The following is a 19,792-nucleotide window of genomic DNA, read 5'->3' as shown; positions in this document are numbered from 1 at the left end:
ATTGTAAATTGGGGGTTTTGGAAGTAAGGAAGCAGTATGTTGCACAAAAAGAATAAAATAAAATAGTAATAATAAAATAAACTCTTGGCAAGGTATGAAGAACTGGAGGTCCTATCCTAGTTATCCTTATCAATTGTGATGAGAATTGGATTCTTCCCCCACCTTATTAACCTCTAACTATGAAGGTAAGTTAAGTGGACAAATTAATTTCAATTTTCAATCAACAATGAGTTTGATAACTCAAGAGTTACCAATGTCTCAACCAAAGCCAAAAGAGAAAAATCCAAATTATTTATATAATAAAAAGGGGCAATCATAAGTCTGAAATACCTCAAGAAATAAATTAAATAGAAAATCAATCTAAACATAGAGAGTCATAAACAAAATTGAGAAAAGCAATAAAAGAACATTGAACCTGGGATTGAGAGTCACTCTAAAACTAAGACAAATCCTAAATCCTAATCCTAAGAGAGAGGAGAGAACCTCTCTCTCTAAAAACTACATCTACTCCTAAAATTGTGAATATGAGAGCCTGCTTATGCATGGATGCATTTCCCCACTTTATAGCCTCTAATCTGTGTTTTCTGGGCCGCAAACTGGATCAAAAATAGTCCAGAATTCGCTGGTTGCGAATTCATTTGCGCTGATTTCCGTCACTTGCGACGCGGCCGCATGGATCACGTGGTTGCGTCGCCTAGCCTCACGGGAACAATAGCATATTATATATCAAATCGAAGCCCCAGACGTTAGCTTTCCAACGCAACTGGAACCGCGTCGTTTGGACCTCTGTAGCTAAAGTTATAGCCGTTTGAGTGCAGAGAGGTCAGGCTGGACAGCTTAGCAATTTCTCCAACTTCTTGTATTCCTTCCACTTTTGCATGCTTTCTTCCCATCCTCCAAGTCATTCCTGCCTTATAATATCTGAAAACACTTAATACACATATCAATGCATCTAATGGTAATAAGAGAGGATTTAATATTAGCAAATATAAGACCAAAGAAGCATGTTTTCAATCAAAGCACATAATTAGGAAGGCAAATGTAAAACCATGCAAATAGTATGAATAAGTGGGTAAAAAGTAGATAAAAACCACTCAATTGAGCACAAGATAAACCATAAAATAGTGGTTTATCAACCTCCCCACACTTAAACAAAAGCATGTCCTCATGCTAAGCTCAAGAGAAACTATAAAGGAATGAAGAGGAATGGTATGAAATGCAACCTATGAATGCAACCACATGCTAAGATGTTTCTACCTACTTGGTTAAAAATAAATAATTTCTCAAAGACAAAAACAATTCAAATTCCACTAATTCAAATCATATAAAATAAAGACAAGTAAACTTGTAAGAAGATAGCTCATGAAAGCAGGGAACAAGGAATTGAGCATCGAACCCTCACTGGTAGTGTATACACTCTAATCTTTCAAGTGTATAGGGTAATTCACTCTAGTCTTCTCTAATCATGCTTTCTAAAACTTTGTTCTTCATCTAACCAATCAACAAAATTTAGTATACAAATGCAAACATCATGAGGTCTTTTCAAGGTTGTAATGGGGCTAAGGTAAAGGTGAGGATATATATATGGTTAAGTGAGGTATGAATTGAATCTTTAATTAACCTAAACTTTCACCTAACATACATATACTCTATATAATTCTAATTCATGCCTAGCTACCCAAAATTCCCACTTTTACATCACATACTCATGTATCAACTTTTTCTTTTTAATTTATCACATGTGCATTGATTTTTCATTAACTTAACATTGGGGTAATTTTGTCCCCTTTATTTATTTATTTATATTATATATTTTTTCTTCTTTTTCTCTCTCTTTTTTTTTGTAGAGAAATAAACATAACTTATCAATGCACATGGATTTTCTATTATTTTTCTATTTTGGTTTTTTATGAGTAGGTTCCCAAATTCCCAATATTCAAATAAGTTATAAACATGACACATTCCCTTATTAACCCAAGTTCCCACAATTTTCCCACACTTAGTTGATGCACAATCCCTATCTTAAACTAACCAAATATTCAATTGGGATATTTAATTGTTTTTCTGCTTTAAGGCTAGTGATGTGGTAAAATATAGAACAAGAGGGGATTAAAAGGCTCAAAGTGGCTGATAAGGGTGATTTAAAGGGTAGGCTTATTTGGGATAAGTGAGCTTAAAACAAGTAATGGCCTCAATCATACGCAAGCATGTAAATATACTAAACAAAGGACATATAGACTGGAACAAAATACAGATTACAATCATAGAGAAGGAAACACACAGGAATAAAATATTTATGGTTAAATAATGTAACCATGTAAATAAGCTCAAAGTCTCACAGGTTGTGTGTTCTTTAGCTCAAAAACCATGTTCCAAATACAACTTCCAAACAAGTTTAACACATAAAAATTTTTTTTTAAATTTTTTTTATTTAAATTAGTGAAATTTTTTCAAAAATAGGGTCCTAAAAAGAATTTTATTACTTTAACCAAGTAGTAACTAAATGCACAAAATCAAATAAACATGCAATCAAATATGCAGATGCAACAATGAACAAATTAACATTGGTGTTGAAATAGGAAATAACTAACCCATGGAGATCGATATCGACCTCCCCACATTTAAAAATTGCACCGTCCTCGGTGCATGCTAAGATGTGCAAGTGGATGCGGGTTGTGGGTCCTCAGCTGGGGCTCTTTTTTGTTCCTTTCCTTGCCGGCGGTTTAGGATTAGCTTTCTCCTTTCCTTCCTTGGTGGCCATCCTAAAGAAGGGAAGAGAAAGTAAATTAAATTCAAATAGATATATAGCAAGGAAGAGAATGGAAGAGTGATGATGGATGCACATTAAAATGTAGATGATATTAACACATGCTCTCGAGTACATATGAAAAGCCATCAATGGAAAATAGCTAATGCAGATAAAAACAAGTGAATGCAAGGTGTTTATTGGTATGCTGGCAAAAGGCATGAGTAGCATAGACCAAGCATTACTTCGTAACAAACCATCATATTTGTATTGACAATTGAATTCAATTAATGAAATAATAAGGAAAAGTTGTGAAAAGCAAGCATTGAATAGTATAGCAACATAGAGAAGTGCATAATGCCATATGGGCTTTTTCACAAACACATAGCATGTATGGTAAATAAGCTATTTGAAAGTATTAAATTGAACATGCAAGCATCCTTTAAAGAAGATAATAATAATTGTCAAACATATAATGAGGAATAATGACTCAAATAAAATTCTAACACTGATGAAAATAATGCAATGAATGAAAGTATGCAAATAAATGAAATAAAATAGAATGGAAGTGAAAGAAAATAAGAAAGGAAGAAGAAAGAAATAAGAAAAGAGAAGAAAAATAAGGATTAGGGAAGAAAAGATAAGAAAATTGGCTGATCTGGATATTCTGTGCGCCGCCTGTGACGCGGACGCGTGAGTGACGCGGTCGCGTGGTGCGTGATAAGGTCAGGTGATGCGGACGCGCGGGTCACGCGATCGCGTGGCCTATTTTGTGCGATTGGCGCGAGTGCAGCCTCGTGGTCGCACAACTCTCTGTTCGAAACTCTTTTTGCCAAAATTCTGGGTGACGCGATCGCGTGGTCGACGCGATCGCGTGAGTGGCCATCTTTTAAAAATGACGCGGAAGCGTGGGGCACGCGTTCGCGTGGTAAGGCTTGGGCTTTCAGCACGAGTCTAGCCCAACTCCAGCTCAACTTTCGGCCATACACCCTTTTTACGCCGATTTCAGGTGACGCGGCCGCGTGGGTGACGCGGTCGCGTGGGAGGCCAAAGTGCCCACGTGACGCGGACGTGTCGGCGACGCGGTCGCGTGGGTCGATTTGTGCTACTGGCATGCCTTCAGCCACGCTCCAGCGTAAATCACTGTTCATTTTTATTTTTCTCCCCTCTCCTTGCGATGCGGACGCGTCGCTGATGCGATCGCGTCGCGTGCTTGCTCTTTTTTTTTTATAATCTGAAAAAAAAATATATGCAGAATGCAGTGTTAATATGAATGTGATGCAAAACTCCAGGTTCAATAAAATAAAATAAAACTCAAAAACAAATAAAACTAAATAAAAATGAAAAATGAACGATCATACCATGGTGGGTTGTCTCCCACCTAGCACTTTTAGTTATAGTCCTTAAGTTGGACATTTGATGAGCTTCCTGTTATGGTGGCTTATGCTTGAACTCATCCAGGAATCTCCACCAGTGTTTGTGATTCCAGTAACCTCCGGGGTCCCAAACTAGGCGCAGAAAGCCTTCAAGTAAGTTAAAGCAAGTGACAAGGCCCCAAGAGTGTTGATTGCCAGAATGGATTCCGGGATCCCAGACCTTGCCTTTGCACCCGTCTTTTGGTTGAGCAATATTGTTCCATCCGGGTGGCAAGCAGTCTGAATTCTCACGTAGGCGGCCAAACAACTTCCTAGACCTATTCAGTTGAGCTCTATACCAACCTTTGCGTTTAAACTTAAAGCTTCCAACCATGATGAACCTTGCAGGACAATTCTTACCACTGGCCATCTTCCTCTTACTCTTAATGTCACAAAGAGCTCTAAGTTGACCATCCGTCTCCAGTAGCCCATATTCAAGTTGAATTAGAAAGCTAAGGGATATGAAATTTATCCACTTGAATGTTGTGAAGGATGATGGCAACTTAGGGGGAGGTATTTTTAATGAAATTGCAAGCTCCACTCCCTTGTGCTCTTTTCTGATAACTACCACTTCTTTGCAAGCTTCTTCAATTTCAACCTCTTCCTCTTGGCAGCTTTCTTCCAATTCAATCTCCTCTTCATTGCTTTCCAAGGGCATGGGAGGTTGTGCTTCTTCTTCTTGAATCTCCATCTCTTGATCAACCTCTTCCAAGCCTTCAACTATGATATGCTTTGGAGGATGTACACCCTCCTCAGCATCAATTTCAACCGTCTCGGAAGGAGGCTCTATGATTGGACTTTCCCATGGAGGTTCTGCATCTCCTAAGTCTTCAACCACTTCCTCTTCTTCTTGAACAATGACAGCTTTTTCTACTTGTTCTAGTACGAATTCATTCTCTGTCTTGTCCACTGGGGTTTTTGGTATCTCCTTCATGCTATGCTCTTCACTAGACTGTCCACATGGGGCTGTGGCTGATCCTTGTGTATTTAAGCGTCTAGAAGCCCATTGAATTAATACTTGCCCCAGTTGTTGAGTGGTTGCCTGAAATCGATCCACTGTTTTCTTGAGACGATCCTTTGCCTCTTGATGCACTCGGCTTTCATAAATAAGATCATAGTGCTCTTGGATTGATGGATATGGAGATGGTAAATATTGAAGTGGTGGTTCTTGTGAGTAATTGGGTTTGAATTGGGGTGGTTCTATATATGGTTCATATAGCTCATAAGGTGGTTGGTATGGTGGTTGAGGGTTAGGGTCATAAGGAGGTGAATGGCGGAAAGGGGCTTGTGAGTATGGTGGTCCAAAGTCATGTTGAGGAAAGGGTTCATAGGCATATGGTGGTGGTTGTTGATAGTCCACCGGAGGTGGTTGTTGCCATGAGGGTTGATCAAATCTTTGTAGCTCCTCCCATCTTTGATTGTTCCAACCTTGATGCCTGCTCTCATTGTAATTTCTTCTTCCTGCAACATTATTGTAACCAGACTCATAGCCAAAGGGGTGAGAGTTCATAGTAGCAAATAAAAAATTAAAAACAAAAATAAAAATAAATTTAATTTAAAAGGTTATTTAAATTTTGAATTTTGATTTTTTTTTTTTGAAATAAGATAAGGTAAAATAAAAATTTTAAAATAAAAATCAATAACCTCTTAATTTAATAAAAATAAAAATAAATAAACAAGCAAAAATAAAAAAAAATATTTACAATAACCAATAATAAGGCACACGTTTACAATTCCCCGGCAACGGCGCCATTTTGACGTTAGGATTTTTGTCAGTAAAGAATTTCATAAAAATAGTCGTGTTGTATATATAGTCTCTAAACCGACAGAAATCCCTTCGTACAAACGTTTTGGTTGTCACAAGTAACAAACCCCTTAAAATTGATAACCGAGTATTTAAACCTCGGGTCGTCTTCTCAAGGAATTGCAGGGAAGTATGTTCTTATTATTGGTTATGAAGATTTTAAATTGGGGGTTTTGAAAGTAAGGAAGCAGTATGTTGCACAAAAAGAATAAAATAAAATAGTAATAATAAAATAAACTCTTGGCAAGGTATGAAGAACTGGAGGTCCTATCCTAGTTATCCTTATCAATTGTGATGAGAATTGGATTCTTCCCCCACCTTATTAACCTCTAACTATGAAGGTAAGTTAAGTGGACAAGTTAATTCCAATTTTCAATCAACAATGAGTTTGATAACTCAAGAGTTACCAATGTCTCAACCAAAGCCAAAAGAGAAAAATCCAAATTATTTATATAATAAAAAGGGGCAATCATAAGTCTGAAATACCTCAAGAAATATATTAAATAGAAAATCAATCTAAACATAGAGAGTCATAAACAAAATTGAGAAAAGCAATAAAAGAACATTGAACCTGGGATTGAGAGTCACTCTAAAACTAAGAGAAATCCTAAATCCTAATCCTAAGAGAGAGGAGAGAACCTCTCTCTCTAAAAACTACATCTACTCCTAAAATTGTGAATATGAGAGCCTGCTTATGCATGGATGCATTCCCCCACTTTATAGCCTCTAATCTGTGTTTTCTGGACCGCAAACTGGGTCAAAAATAGTCCAGAATTCGCTGGTTGCGAATTCGTTTGCGCTGATTTCCGTCACTTGCGACGCGGCCGCATGGATCACGCGGTCGCGTCGCCTAGCGTCAGGGGAACTGATGAGCGGATAATTTATACGCTTTTTGACATTGTTTTTAGTATGTTTTTAGTAGGATCTAGTTACTTTTAGGGATGTTTTTAATAGATTTTGTGTTAAATTCACATTTCTGGACTTTACTATGAGTTTGTGTGTTTTTCTGTGATTTCAGGTATTTTCTGGCTGAAATTGAGGGACTTGAGCAGAAATCAGATTCAGAGGTTGAAAAAGGACTGCTGATGCTGTTGGATTCTGACCTCCCTGCACTCAAAGTGGATTTTCTGGAGCTACAGAACTCGAAATGGCACGCTTCCAATTGCGTTGGAAAGTAGACATCCAGGGCTTTTCATCAATATATAATAGTCGATCCTTTGGCCAAGAATTGACGACGTAAACTGGCGTTCAACGCCAGCCTTCTGCCCAAATCTGGCGTCCAGCGCCAGAAAAGGATCCAAAACCAGAGTTGAACGCCCAAACTGGCACAGAAACTGGCGTTCAACTCCACAAATGGCCTCTGCACGTGTAACACTCAAGCCCAAGCCCAAGCACACACCAAGTGGGCCCCGGAAGTAGATTTATGCATCAATTACTACTCATGTAAACCCTAGTAGCTAGTTTATTATAAATAGGACCTCTTACTATTGTATTAGGCATCTTTGGACGCCTGGTTCTTAGATCAGAGGGGCTGGCCTCTCGGCCATGCCTGGACCTTCACTTATGTATTTTTAACGGTAGAGTTTCTACACTCCATAGATTAAGGTGTGGAGCTCTACTGTTCCTCAAAGATTAATGCAAAGTACTACTGTTTTCTATTCAATTCTTCTTATTTCTCTTCTAAGATATCCATTCGCACCCAAGAACGTGATGAAGGTGATGATTATGTGTGACGCTCATCATCCTTCTCCCTTATGAACGCGTGCCTGACAAACACTTCTGTTCTACATGAATTAAGCTAGAATGAGTATCTCTTAGATCTCCTAACCAGAATCTTCGTGGCGTAAGCTAGAATGATGGCGGCATTCAAGAGAATCCGGAAGGTCTAAACCTTGTCTGTGGTATTCTGAGTAGGATTCAATGATTGAATGACTGTGACGAGCTTCAAACTCGCGAGTGTTGGGCGTTAGTGACAGACGCAAAAGGAGGGTGAATCCTATTCCAGCATGATCGAGAACCGACAGATGAATAGCCATGCCGTGACAGGGTGCGTGAGCATATAATTCACTGAGAGGAGGGGATGTAGCCACTGACAACGGTGATGCCCTTGCATACAGCCAGCCATGGAAAGGAGTAAGACTGATTGGATGAAGATAGCAGGAAAGCAGAGGTTCAGAGGAACGAAAAGCATCTCCATTCGCTTATCTGAAATCCCTGCCAATGAATCTACATAAGTATCTCTATCCCTTTTATTGTTTATTTTAATCTAATAAAGTATCATGTTTAAATCCGCCTGACTGAGATTTACAAGGTGACCATAGCTTGCTTCAAGCCAACAATCTCTGTGGGATCGACCCTTACTCGCGTAAGGTTTATTACTTGGACGACCCAGTACACTTGCTGGTTAGTTGAACGGAGTTGTGTCCACACATAGTAAAGAGCCATAATAATGATTCCATACAATAGCAAAGAGTACTACATTAATGTGATCACAATTTCGTCCACCAAGTTTTTGGCGCCGTTGCCGGGGATTGTTTGAGTTTGGACAACTGACGGTTCATCTTGTTGCTCAGATTAGGTAATTTTCTCTTTATTTTATTTTCAAAAATTTTTCAAAAACCTTTTCAAAAAATTTTTCTTTGTTTTCGTTTTTCTTCAAATAAATTTTCGAAAAAAAAAAATGTTTTCAAAAATAAATTATTCTATGGCTTCAGAATTTTTAAGAATGAATTCTAGTGTTTCATGAAGCATGATTGAAGCCTGGCTGGCTGTAAAGCCATGTCTCAATCCTTATACCCAAGAGAAGAGCTTCTTTATCTTTCTTAGCCAATTGGCTGTTAAATGTAAGGAATGTCAGGCGTGTCATGTCTGAGTTACATACTAAAGCTTGGCTGGCTATTAAGCCATGCCTGACCCTTTGATTGGAGCTTTAGAGCATAAGATTCCTGGAATTCATATTAAAAATTTTGGAATCCTTATTTTTCCTTTTAATTTTCGAAAAATATAAAATAAAAATCCAAAAAAATTTAGAAAATCATAAAAATCAAAAATAATTTTCTGTTTCTTGTTTGAGTCTTGAGTCATATCATAAGTTTGGTGTCACTTGCATATGCATCTAGCATTTTTCGAAAATATCATGCATTCATAGTGTTCTTCATGATCTTCAAGTTGTTCTTGGTAAGTCTTCTTGTTTGATCTTGATGATTTTTTGTTTTGTGTCTTTTCATGTTTTTCATATGCATTCTTGAATTCTTGGTGTCTAAGCATTAAAGAATTCTAAGTTTGGTGTCTTGCATGTTTTCTTTGCATTAAAAATTTTTCAAAAATATGTTCTTGATGTTCATCATGACATTCATAGTGTTCTTGGTGTTCATCTTGACATCCATAGCATTCTTGCATGCATTCATTGTTTTGATCTAAAAATTTCATGCATTGCATAATTTTCATGTTTTTCATAAAAATTTCAAAAAATCAAAAAATATCTTTCCCTTTTTCTCTCATCAAATTCGAAAATTTGGATTGACTTTTTCAAAATTTTTTAAAATCAAATTGTTTCTCATGAGTCAAATCAAATTTTCAATTTGAAAATCTTATCTTTTTCAAAATCTTTTTCAAAAATCAAATCTTTTTCAAAATTCTTAGTTATTTTCGAAAATTCCAAAAATATTTTTCAAAAATCTTTTTCTTATTTTTATACCAAATTTTCGAAAATAACATAAACAATTAATGTTTTGATTCAAAAATTTGATGTTTGTTACTTACTTGTTAAGAAAGATTCAAACTTTAAGTTCTAGAATCATATCTTGTGATTTCTTATGAATCAAGTCATTAATTGAGATTTTAAAAATCAAATCTTTTTGAAAACTAATTTCAATCATATCTTTTCAAAAATATCTTCTTATCTTATCTTTTTCAAAAATATCTTTTCAAAATATCTTTTCTAACTTCCTAACTTGTTATCTTTTCAAAATTTGTTTCAACTAACTAACTAACTTTTTGTTTGTTTCTTAACTTTTTCAAAACTACCTAACTAACTCTCTCTCTCTCTCATTTTCGAAAATATCTTCCCCCTTTTTCAAAATTTCTTTTTTTAATTTATTAATTATTTTATTTTTTTTTAATCTTAATTTTCGAAAATCACTAACATTTTTCAAAAACTATTTTCAAAAATCACTAACTCCTTTTCAAAATTAATTTTCGAAAATTCCCTCCTTCTCTCTCATCTTATTTTATTTATTTATCCATCTACTAACATCTCTTCCTCACATCATCACCAAATTCGAACCCCCTCCTCTATCTGTGTTCGAATTTCTTCTTCTTTTCTTCTACTAACAATAAGGAACCTCTTTACTGTGACATAGAGGATTCCTCTTCTTTTCTTTTTCTCTCCTCTTTCTTATGAGCAGGGACAGAGAAAAAGGCATTCTTGTTGAAGCTGATCCAGAACCTGAAAGGACTCTGAAGAGAAAATTAAGAGAAGCTAAATTACAACAATCCAGAGATAACTTGATTGAAAATTTCGAACAAGTAAAGGAGATGGCAGCCGAACCCAACAACAATGCAAGGAGAATGCTTGGTGACTTTACTGCACCTAATTCCAATCTACATGGAAGAAGCATCTCCATTCCTGCCATTGGAGCAAACAACTTTGAGCTGAAACCTCAATTAGTTTCTCTAATGCAGCAGAACTGCAAGTTTCATGGACTTCCATCTGAAGATCCTTTTCAGTTCTTAACTGAATTCTTGCAGATATGTGATACTGTTAAGACTAATGGAGTAGATCCTGAAGTCTACAGGCTCATGCTTTTCCCTTTTGCTGTAAGAGACAGAGCTAGATTATGGTTGGATTCTCAACCTAAAGACAGCCTGAACTCTTGGGATAAGCTGGTCACGGCTTTCTTAGCCAAGTACTTTCCTCCTCAAAAGCTGAGCAAGCTTAGAGCTGATGTTCAAACCTTCAGACAGAAAGAAGGTGAATCCCTCTATGAAGCTTGGGAAAGATACAAATAGTTGACCAAAAAGTGTCCTTCTGACATGCTTTCAGAATGGACCATCCTGGATATATTCTATGATGGTTTATCTGAGTTATCAAAGATGTCATTGGATACCTCTACAGGTGGATCCATTCACCTAAAGAAAACGCCTGCAGAAGCTCAAGAACTCATTGACATGGTTGCTAATAACCAGTTCATGTACACTTCTGAAAGGAATCCTGTGAGTAATGGGACGCCTATGAAGAAGGGAGTTCTTGAAGTTGATACTCTGAATGCCATATTGGCTCAGAATAAAATATTGACTCAGCAAGTCAATATGATTTCTCAGAGTCTGCATGGAATGCAAGCTGCATCCAACAGTACTCAAGAGGCATCTTCTGAAGAAGAAGCTTATGATCCTGAGAACCCTGCAATAGCAGAGGTAAATTACTTAGGTGAACCTTATGGAAACACCTATAACTCAACATGGAGAAATCATCCAAATTTCTCATGGAAGGATCAAAAGCCCCAACAAGGCTTTAATAATGGTGGAAGAAACAGGTTTAGCAATAGCAAACCTTTTCCATCATCAACTCAGCAACAGACAGAGAACTCTGAACAAAATGCTTCTAATTTAGCAAATCTAGTCTCTGATCTATCTAAGGCCACTGTAAGTTTCATGAATGAAACAAGGTCTTCCATTAGAAATCTGGAAGCACAAGTGGGCCAGCTGAGTAAAAGGATCACTGAAATCCCTCCTAGTACTCTCCCAAGCAATACAGAAGAGAATCCAAAGGGAGAGTGCAAGGCCATTGACATAAGCGCCATGGCCGAACCTGTGAGGAGAGGAGAGGACGTGAATCCCAAGGAGGAAGACCTCCTGGGACGTCCAGTGACCAATAAGGAGCTTCCCTCTGAGGAACCAAAGGACTCTGAGGCTCATCTAGAGACCATAGAGATCCCATTGAACCTCCTTATGCCCTTCATGAGCTCTGATGAGTATCCCTCTTCTGAAGAGAATGAGGATGTTACTGAAGAGCAAACTGCCAAGTTTCTTGGTGCAATCATGAAGCTGAGTGCCAAATTATTTGGCATTGATACTTGGGAAGTTGAACCTCCCTTGTTCATCAATGAACTAAGTGATCTGGATCAACTGACATTGCCTCAGAAGAGACAGGATCCTGGAAAGTTCATAATACCCTGTACCATAGGCACCATGATCTTTAAGGCTCTGTGTGACCTTGGTTCAGGAATAAACCTCATGCCCCTCTCTGTAATAGAGAAACTGGGAATCTATGGGGTGCAAGCTGCTAAAATCTCACTAGAGATGGCAGACAGCTCAAGAAAACAGGCTTATGGACAAGTAGAAGATGTATTAGTAAAGGTTGAGGGCCTTTACATACCTACTGATTTCATAGTCCTGGATACTGGAAAGGAAGAGGATGAATCCATCATCCTAGGAAGACCTTTCCTGGCCACAGCAAGAGCTGTGATTGATGTTGACAGAGGTGAAATATTCCTTCAATGGAATGAGAACTCCCTTGTGTTTAAAACTCAAGGATCTCCCTCTGCAACCGTGGGGAGGAAGCAGAAAAAGCTTCTCTCCAAGCAGAGTCAACCAAAGCCCCCACAGTCAAACTCTAAGTTTGGTGTTGGGAGGCCACAACCAAACTCTAAGTTTGGTGTTGAACTCCCATATCCAAACTCTAAGTTTGGTGTTGGAGAGTCTCAACAAAGCTCTGCACATCTGTGAGGCTCCATGAGAGCCCTCTGTCAAGCTATTGACATTAAAGAAGCGCTTGTTGGGAGGCAACCCAATGTTTATCTAATTCTTATTTTTCATGCTTTCTTAGGTTCATGATCATGTGGAGTCACAAAATAAACAAAAAAATCAAAAACGGAATCAAAAACAGCAGAAGAAAATCACACCCGGGATGAGCATCTGTCTGGCGTTCAAACGCCAGAACAGAGCATAGTTCTGGCGCTGAACGCTCAGAATGGGAGCATCCTGGCGCTGAACGCCCAGAACAAGCATGGTTCTGGCGTTCAACGCCAGAAATGGCAGCAAATGGGCGTTGAACGCCCAAAATAGGCACCAACCTGGCGCTGAACGCCCAGAGTTGTGTGCAAAGGCATTTTACATGCCTAATTTGGTGCAGGGATGTAAATGCCTTGACACCTCAGGATCTGTGGACCCCACAGGATCATCCCAGGATCTGTGGACCCCACAGGATCCCCACCTACCTTCACTCACTCTCTTCTCTCTTCTCAATCATCCTCTATTCCCAATAAACACTCATCCCTGCTGTCTTCCATTTACCACTCACACCCATACACCCACTTACCTTCAAAAATTTAACATCTCTTCCCCACCCAATCCCACCCATATGGCCGAATACACACAGCCATCCATCTCCTCCATATCCTCTTCTTCTTCTATTCTTTCCTCTTTTGCTCGAGGACGAGCAACATTCTAAGTTTGGTGTGGTAAAAGCATAGCTTTTTTTGTTTTTTCCATAACCATTGATGGCACCTAAGGCCAGAGAAACCTCTAGAAAGAGGAAAAGGAAGACAAAAGCCTCCATCAAGGGTCTATAGCTCAGTGGTAGAACATTTGACTGCAAATCAAGAGATCCCTGAGATACCTCAGGGGATACATTTTCTTCCACACAATTATTGGAAGCAACTAAGGGTGGAACATCAAGAGAAATCCATCATCCTTCATGAAATCAGAGAAGATCTAAAAGCAATGAAGGAGGAGCAGCAAAGACAAGGAAGAGACATAGAAGAGCTCAAGGACATCACTAAGGTGGACTCATTCCTTGTTCTTACTTTCTCTGTTTTTCGTTTTCTATGTTATGTGCTTATCTATGTTTGTGTCTTCATTACATGATCATTAGTAGTTAGTAACTTTGTCTTAAAGATATGAATGTCCTATGAATCCATCACCTCTCTTAAATGAAAAATATTTTAATTCAAAAGAACAAGAAGTACATGAGTTTCGAATTTATCCTTGAACTTAGCTTAATTATATTGATGTGGTGACAATGCTTCTTGTTTTCTGAATGTATGCTTGAACAGTGCATATGTCTTTTGAAGTTGTTGTTTAAGAATGTTAAATATGTTGGCTCTTAAAAGAATGAGGACTAGGAGACATGTTATTTGATAATCTGAAAAATCATAAAAATGATTCTTGAAGCAAGAAAAAGCAGCAAAGAACAAAGCTTGCAGAAAAAAAAAAAAAGAAGAAAAAAAAAATAGAAAGAAAAAGAAAAAGCAAGCAGAAAAAGCCAATAACCCTTAAAACCAAAAGGCAAGGGCAAATAAAAAGGATCCCAAGGCTTTGAGCATCAGTGGATAGGAGGGCCTAAAGGAATAAAATCCTGGTCTAAGCGGCTAAACCAAGCTGTCCCTAACCATGTGCTTGTGGCGTGTAGGTGTCAAGTGAAAACTTGAGACTGAGCGGTTAAAGTCAAGGTCCAAAGCAAAAACAAAGAGTGTGCTTAAGAACCCTGGACACCTCTAATTGGGGACTCTAAGCAAAGCTGAGTCACAATCTGAAAAGGTTCACCCAATTATGTGTCTGTGGCATTTATGTATCCGGTGGAAATACTGGAAAACAAAGTGCTTAGGGCCACGGCCAAGACTCATAAAGAAGCTGTGTTCAAGAATCATCATACTGAACTAGGAGAGTCAATAACACTATCTGAAATCTGAGTTCCTATAGATGCCAATCATTCTGAACCTCAATGGATAAAATGAGATGCCAAAACTATTCAAGAGGCAAAAAGCTATAAGTCCCGCTCATATGATTGAAGCTCTGTTTCATTGATAATTTGGAATTTATAGTATATTCTATTCTTTTTTATCCTATTTTGATTTTTAGTTGCTTGGGGACAAGCAACAATTTAAGTTTGGTGTTGTGATGAGCGGATAATTTATACGCTTTTTGACATTGTTTTTAGTATGTTTTTAGTAGGATCTAGTTACTTTTAGGGATGTTTTTAATAGATTTTGTGTTAAATTCACATTTCTGGACTTTACTATGAGTTTGTGTGTTTTTCTGTGATTTCAGGTATTTTCTGGCTGAAATTGAGGGACTTGAGCAGAAATCAGATTCAGAGGTTGAAAAAGGACTGCTGATGCTGTTGGATTCTGACCTCCCTGCACTCAAAGTGGATATTCTGGAGCTACAGAACTCGAAATGGCGCGCTTCCAATTGCGTTGGAAAGTAGACATCCAGGGCTTTCCAGAAATATATAATAGTCGATCCTTTGGCCAAGAATTGACGACGTAAACTGGCGTTCAACGCCAGCCTTCTGCCCAAATCTGGCGTCCAGCGCCAGAAAAGGATCCAAAACCAGAGTTGAACGCCCAAACTGGCACAGAAACTGGCGTTCAACTCCACAAATGGCCTCTGCACGTGTAACACTCAAGCCCAAGCCCAAGCACACACCAAGTGGGCCCCGGAAGTGGATTTATGCATCAATTACTACTCATGTAAACCCTAGTAGCTAGTTTATTATAAATAGGACCTCTTACTATTGTATTAGGCATCTTTGGACGCCTGGTTCTTAGATCAGAGGGGCTGGCCTCTCGGCCATGCCTGGACCTTCACTTATGTATTTTTAACGGTAGAGTTTCTACACTCCATAGATTAAGGTGTGGAGCTCTACTGTTCCTCAAAGATTAATGCAAAGTACTACTGTTTTCTATTCAATTCTTCTTATTTCTCTTCTAAGATATCCATTCGCACCCAAGAACGTGATGAAGGTGATGATTATGTGTGACGCTCATCATCCTTCTCCCTTATGAACGCGTGCCTGACAAACACTTCTGTTCTACATGAATTAAGCTAGAATGAGTATCTCTTAGATCTCCTAACCAGAATCTTCGTGGCGTAAGCTAGAATGATGGCGGCATTCAAGAGAATCCGGAAGGTCTAAACCTTGTCTGTGGTATTCTGAGTAGGATTCAATGATTGAATGACTGTGACGAGCTTCAAACTCGCGAGTGTTGGGCGTTAGTGACAGACGCAAAAGGAGGGTGAATCCTATTCCAGCATGATCGAGAACCGACAGATGAATAGCCGTGCCGTGACAGGGTGCGTGAGCATATAATTCACTGAGAGGAGGGGATGTAGCCACTGACAACGGTGATGCCCTTGCATACAGCCAGCCATGGAAAGGAGTAAGACTGATTGGATGAAGATAGCAGGAAAGCAGAGGTTCAGAGGAACGAAAAGCATCTCCATTCGCTTATCTGAAATCCCTGCCAATGAATCTACATAAGTATCTCTATCCCTTTTATTGTTTATTTTAATCTAATAAAGTATCATGTTTAAATCCGCCTGACTGAGATTTACAAGGTGACCATAGCTTGCTTCAAGCCAACAATCTCTGTGGGATCGACCCTTACTCGCGTAAGGTTTATTACTTGGACGACCCAGTACACTTGCTGGTTAGTTGAACGGAGTTGTGTCCACACATAGTAAAGAGCCATAATAATGATTCCATACAATAGCAAAGAGTACTACATTAATGTGATCACAATTTCGTCCACCAAGTTTTTGGCGCCGTTGCCGGGGATTGTTTGAGTTTGGACAACAGACGGTTCATCTTGTTGCTCAGATTAGGTAATTTTCTCTTTATTTTATTTTCAAAAATTTTTCAAAAAGTTTTTCAAAAAATTTTTCTTTGTTTTCGTTTTTCTTCAAATAAATTTTCGAAAAAAAAAAATGTTTTCAAAAATAAATTATTCTATGGCTTCAGAATTTTTAAGAATGAATTCTAGTGTTTCATGAAGCATGATTGAAGCCTGGCTGGCTGTAAAGCCATGTCTCAATCCTTATACCCAAGAGAAGAGCTTCTTTATCTTTCTTAGCCAATTGGCTGTTAAATGTAAGGAATGTCAGGCGTGTCATGTCTGAGTTACATACTAAAGCTTGGCTGGCTATTAAGCCATGCCTGACCCTTTGATTGGAGCTTTAGAGCATAAGATTCCTGGAATTCATATTAAAAATTTTGGAATCCTTATTTTTCCTTTTAATTTTCGAAAAATATAAAATAAAAATCCAAAAAAATTTAGAAAATCATAAAAATCAAAAATAATTTTCTGTTTCTTGTTTGAGTCTTGAGTCATATCATAAGTTTGGTGTCACTTGCATATGCATCTAGCATTTTTCGAAAATATCATGCATTCATAGTGTTCTTCATGATCTTCAAGTTGTTCTTGGTAAGTCTTCTTGTTTGATCTTGATGATTTTTTGTTTTGTGTCTTTTCATGTTTTTCATATGCATTCTTGAATTCTTGGTGTCTAAGCATTAAAGAATTCTAAGTTTGGTGTCTTGCATGTTTTCTTTGCATTAAAAATTTTTCAAAAATATGTTCTTGATGTTCATCATGACATTCATAGTGTTCTTGGTGTTCATCTTGACATCCATAGCATTCTTGCATGCATTCATTGTTTTGATCTAAAAATTTCATGCATTGCATAATTTTCATGTTTTTCATAAAAATTTCAAAAAATCAAAAAATATCTTTCCCTTTTTCTCTCATCAAATTCGAAAATTTGGATTGACTTTTTCAAAATTTTTTAAAATCAAATTGTTTCTCATGAGTCAAATCAAATTTTCAATTTGAAAATCTTATCTTTTTCAAAATCTTTTTCAAAAATCAAATCTTTTTCAAAATTCTTAGTTATTTTCGAAAATTCCAAAAATATTTTTCAAAAATCTTTTTCTTATTTTTATACCAAATTTTCGAAAATAACATAAACAATTAATGTTTTGATTCAAAAATTTGATGTTTGTTACTTACTTGTTAAGAAAGATTCAAACTTTAAGTTCTAGAATCATATCTTGTGATTTCTTATGAATCAAGTCATTAATTGAGATTTTAAAAATCAAATCTTTTTGAAAACTAATTTCAATCATATCTTTTCAAAAATATCTTCTTATCTTATCTTTTTCAAAAATATCTTTTCAAAATATCTTTTCTAACTTCCTAACTTGTTATCTTTTCAAAATTTGTTTCAACTAACTAACTAACTTTTTGTTTGTTTCTTAACTTTTTCAAAACTACCTAACTAACTCTCTCTCTCTCTCATTTTCGAAAATATCTTCCCCCTTTTTCAAAATTTCTTTTTTTAATTTATTAATTATTTTATTTTTTTTTAATCTTAATTTTCGAAAATCACTAACATTTTTCAAAAACTATTTTCAAAAATCACTAACTCCTTTTCAAAATTAATTTTCGAAAATTCCCTCCTTCTCTCTCATCTTATTTTATTTATTTATCCATCTACTAACATCTCTTCCTCACATCATCACCAAATTCGAACCCCCTCCTCTATCTGTGTTCGAATTTCTTCTTCTTTTCTTCTACTAACAATAAGGAACCTCTTTACTGTGACATAGAGGATTCCTCTTCTTTTCTTTTTCTCTCCTCTTTCTTATGAGCAGGGACAGAGAAAAAGGCATTCTTGTTGAAGCTGATCCAGAACCTGAAAGGACTCTGAAGAGAAAATTAAGAGAAGCTAAATTACAACAATCCAGAGATAACTTGATTGAAAATTTCGAACAAGTAAAGGAGATGGCAGCCGAACCCAACAACAATGCAAGGAGAATGCTTGGTGACTTTACTGCACCTAATTCCAATCTACATGGAAGAAGCATCTCCATTCCTGCCATTGGAGCAAACAACTTTGAGCTGAAACCTCAATTAGTTTCTCTAATGCAGCAGAACTGCAAGTTTCATGGACTTCCATCTGAAGATCCTTTTCAGTTCTTAACTGAATTCTTGCAGATATGTGATACTGTTAAGACTAATGGAGTAGATCCTGAAGTCTACAGGCTCATGCTTTTCCCTTTTGCTGTAAGAGACAGAGCTAGATTATGGTTGGATTCTCAACCTAAAGACAGCCTGAACTCTTGGGATAAGCTGGTCACGGCTTTCTTAGCCAAGTACTTTCCTCCTCAAAAGCTGAGCAAGCTTAGAGCTGATGTTCAAACCTTCAGACAGAAAGAAGGTGAATCCCTCTATGAAGCTTGGGAAAGATACAAATAGTTGACCAAAAAGTGTCCTTCTGACATGCTTTCAGAATGGACCATCCTGGATATATTCTATGATGGTTTATCTGAGTTATCAAAGATGTCATTGGATACCTCTACAGGTGGATCCATTCACCTAAAGAAAACGCCTGCAGAAGCTCAAGAACTCATTGACATGGTTGCTAATAACCAGTTCATGTACACTTCTGAAAGGAATCCTGTGAGTAATGGGACGCCTATGAAGAAGGGAGTTCTTGAAGTTGATACTCTGAATGCCATATTGGCTCAGAATAAAATATTGACTCAGCAAGTCAATATGATTTCTCAGAGTCTGCATGGAATGCAAGCTGCATCCAACAGTACTCAAGAGGCATCTTCTGAAGAAGAAGCTTATGATCCTGAGAACCCTGCAATAGCAGAGGTAAATTACTTAGGTGAACCTTATGGAAACACCTATAACTCAACATGGAGAAATCATCCAAATTTCTCATGGAAGGATCAAAATCCCCAACAAGGCTTTAATAATGGTGGAAGAAACAGGTTTAGCAATAGCAAACCTTTTCCATCATCAACTCAGCAACAGACAGAGAACTCTGAACAAAATGCTTCTAATTTAGCAAATCTAGTCTCTGATCTATCTAAGGCCACTGTAAGTTTCATGAATGAAACAAGGTCTTCCATTAGAAATCTGGAAGCACAAGTGGGCCAGCTAAGTAAAAGGATCACTGAAATCCCTCCTAGTACTCTCCCAAGCAATACAGAAGAGAATCCAAAGGGAGAGTGCAAGGCCATTGACATAAGCG

The 19,792-nt window shown here is 37.5% G+C and overlaps 2 non-coding genes across 2 annotated transcripts; both read right to left on the bottom strand.

The window, feature by feature from the left end:
- Nucleotides 1-10,897: 10,897 nt before the first annotated feature.
- On the bottom strand, nt 10,898-11,005 carry LOC148574295 (small nucleolar RNA R71). Its single transcript, XR_015905486.1, has one exon. It is a non-coding gene; the product is annotated as a small nucleolar RNA R71 (small nucleolar RNA).
- Nucleotides 11,006-18,927: 7,922 nt separating this feature from the next.
- On the bottom strand, nt 18,928-19,035 carry LOC148574294 (small nucleolar RNA R71). Its single transcript, XR_015905485.1, has one exon. It is a non-coding gene; the product is annotated as a small nucleolar RNA R71 (small nucleolar RNA).
- Between the last annotated feature and the right edge of the window lie 757 nt (nt 19,036-19,792).

This window comes from Arachis ipaensis, chromosome B2 (assembly GCF_059453495.1).
Source record: "Arachis ipaensis isolate K30076 ecotype BB chromosome B2, ASM5945349v1, whole genome shotgun sequence".
In the NCBI taxonomy this organism is placed as follows: Eukaryota; Viridiplantae; Streptophyta; class Magnoliopsida; order Fabales; family Fabaceae; genus Arachis; species Arachis ipaensis.
This window is presented reverse-complemented; position numbering and strand designations above follow the sequence as displayed.